Below are 3,204 nucleotides of genomic sequence, written 5' to 3'. Positions count from 1 at the left end.
CAAGTTTGTACCAATACCAGTCATGTTATCGATTTTAGTCCAACAGAATTTTCTTTTCTATTTTTTTTCATTTCTGTTGCACTGAATAAGGAGCTATTTTTTGCATCTTGAAATAAAAAGTCTGACAAACGTGCTGCAAATGACTCTGTGCAGTGCTTCCTACTTGGATCTCAGCCAGAGTAATGTTAACTTACTATGATGAGAGAGAGGATGAGAATCTGAAAAGCTAGAAGCCCGAGCAGAGGATTTGTACTGAAGTTCAAGACTCGGGCGTGATTGAATATGCCTGTGTCATGGCGCAGTCTGAAGTTGTAATAGTTAAAGGCAGCATGTTTAATGACGGAGTCCAGCAAGGAAACGTTTTCTTCAGCACAGATGAAGTCCTTCCCACAGGTATCCTCCCTTTCTTCACATTCTGAACAACGCTGTAGTCACAGCTTGCTACTTCAGTTTTGGAAATCTGAAATACAGGTTTAGAAATCTGAAATACTTGATCTGCAAAGAATATTTTCCACGGAATGATCTACAAGTGAGGTATTTAACTGCAATCCAGAATGCTTTCTGAGGCAGGGCCTGAAGATAAAGTCCTGCTTTGTTCTGGGACGTCAAGCAAGTTTGTTTAGGAGTAATATAGCTACTCTCAACTGTACCAGTTCTAAAACACTCTCTGAACAAATTTGAGGAACCTGAGTAACTATTAAAAATGCTTTAGCCTTTCTTCTGTTTGTTAGGAGATTCTGTCACTAACTGCAACATCTATTTCATATTTGTTTGCATTCATTGTGAACTCTAGAGTTGTAAATCAGTTGAGGACTGTCCTGGTTTCAGCTGGGATAGAGTTAATTTTCTTCCTTAGTGGCTGGCATAGTGCTGTGTTTTGTATTTAGTATGAGAGTAATGTTAATAACACCTTGGTGTTTTAGTTGTTGCTGAGCAGTGCTCAGTCCTCCAGTCAAGGACTTTTCCAGCTTCCCATGCTCTGCCAGGGGCACGAGAAGCTGGGAGGGGCCACAGCCAGAGCAGCTGACCCCAACTGGCCCAAGGGCTATTCCATACCATAGGGCATCCTGCTCAGTATAGAAACTGGGGGGAGCAGGCTGGGGGGCAGTGATCGCTGCTGGGGATGGGATGGGCATTGGTCGGCAGGTGGTGAGCGGTTGCATCACTTGTTTTTCCTGGGTTTTGTTTCTCTCTCTCTCGTTGTTTTCCTTTTCATTACAATTTTTATTATTATTATAATATTTCAAGTATTAAACTGTTCTTATCTCACCCTACGAGTTTTCTCACTTTCACTTTTCCAATTCTCTCCCCCATCTCGATGGGGGTGGTGGTGAGCGAGCGGTTGTGTGGTGCTTGATTGCTGACTGGGGTTAAACCACAACAAGAACAAATAATGGTAAATGTCAATGAGAGAGGTTTAGATGCAAGGAGATGTTCTCAACTCATCCGGCTCCTATGTTCTTGCAGATTTGTAACAGAGAAATTGAAGCAAAAGGGGAACGCCTCCGTTGTGCTCCTAATGATGAAATATTTCAAAATGTGTATCACTTTTCCCAAGGGATTAGATGTTTACTCTGTGAAGACACATGGAAGTGCACTATGCCTATTATAACAGCTGAAACTGCACTAAAATAACCAGAACGCCCGTGTCTTTTTTTTTTATTCTGTGTTAATTTTACTATTCAATTTGAGGATAACTCTTATTTTTCTTTCTTCTATCTGTTCATTATCCTCTGTCCTTCCCCAACACCCAAGTTCTATGCTATCGTTCTCTGTACACCATGGTGATAAGTGCATGAGGATGGCTGGGTGCAGAAAATGAGAATCCCCAGGAGACTATCTGCAGTGTGGTACTGTCTTATGTTTTTATTTACGCTTTGGGGAAAAAGTTTGAGAGGATGTTTATGAAATTGGAAAGTGGTATCAACCTGGGAGGGGCTGCAAGCACTATGGAAAATAGCATCCAATCAAGGCTTGATGTTTTAGAGAAACAAATAGCCTGAAAATGGAGTATAATTCCATAAAGTCAAGTACAAGGTTTTGTATGTCATAGACCTGGCTAGGACAGGTTCCGTAGAAAATATGTGTGGATGACATTACCAGTGCTGTGTTCTTGCAAAGTAGGCAAGTGTTCTATAGGAATGTATGAACTATCACAGCATTTCAGTTTGGTGGGGCAATGCTGCTTTACTCAATCCTGGTGAGGGCTCAGCAGAAGTAATTGGTTGCACTTTGGCACCACACTTCATGAGAACAGGAGAACAAACAGAATTGACAGAGATAATCACAGATCTTGAAGTTAATAATCTACAAAGAAAGATTGAAGGACTTGTGGTTGAGCTCACAGAATAGAAGAGGGAAGGAAACATCACGGACTTCAGACTTGTAAAGGGAGTCTCCAGGTGCACAAACGCTGTTGTAAAAAGGCGTAGACCTAAACTGCAGCAAGTGAGTTCCTGACTGGAAATGGGGCAGCTTCCTGATGAGAAGGGCAGTAAAGTACTGGCATAGGTTGCCTTACCCACCCTACGTCTAAGCCAGCTCTCAAAGAGTGATTGAAAAGCAGCTGTCTGAGCCTCCCTCTGCACGCTTGTCCATTTTGCATGTGCTGGAGGCATCAAGCACAAGGTCAGATACGTGGCACTGAAAAATCCTGGCATCGGTGTAGCAGCTCTCGTTACAGAATTAGCACAGGAATTAGATAAAACTGGTCAAAGCATAGAATAACAGCTAGGGGGGAAAGGCTGGTTGCAAATCCTTCTACGTTTGTGGATCTACAGCATTTTTAGGCAAGAATCCAGAACTGCTCAGCATGAATCCACGAAGACCTTAAATGGTGGAAAAAATATTTAATATTTTTTTTTAAAGTGGGATTTTGTGATGCTTCTTGGTGAAAGCTGATGAGATTGGTTGACAAGAGAGTGAGGAAGGAGCAGCAGAGCTCTTCGTGGAGAACAGGAGAGGTGCCTGATGACTGGAAGATAGCCAATGTCACTCCAGTCTTCAAAAAGGGCAAGAAGGAACACAGGGAACTACAGGCCGGTTAGTCTCACCTCTGTCCCTGGAAAGGTGATGGAACAACTCATTCTGAGTGTCCTCTCCAAGCAAGTGGATGAAAAAAAGATCATCAGGAGCACCCAGCACGGATTCACCAAGGGGAAATCATGCCTGACCAATCTGATAGCCTTCTATGATGGCATGACC

The sequence above is a fragment of the Egretta garzetta genome, unplaced genomic scaffold, assembly GCF_000687185.1.
Source record: "Egretta garzetta isolate BGI_Z169 unplaced genomic scaffold, ASM68718v1 scaffold417, whole genome shotgun sequence".
Taxonomy (NCBI): domain Eukaryota; kingdom Metazoa; phylum Chordata; class Aves; order Pelecaniformes; family Ardeidae; genus Egretta; species Egretta garzetta.
The sequence above is the reverse complement of the archived record's forward strand: the minus strand, read 5'-3'. Positions refer to the sequence as shown.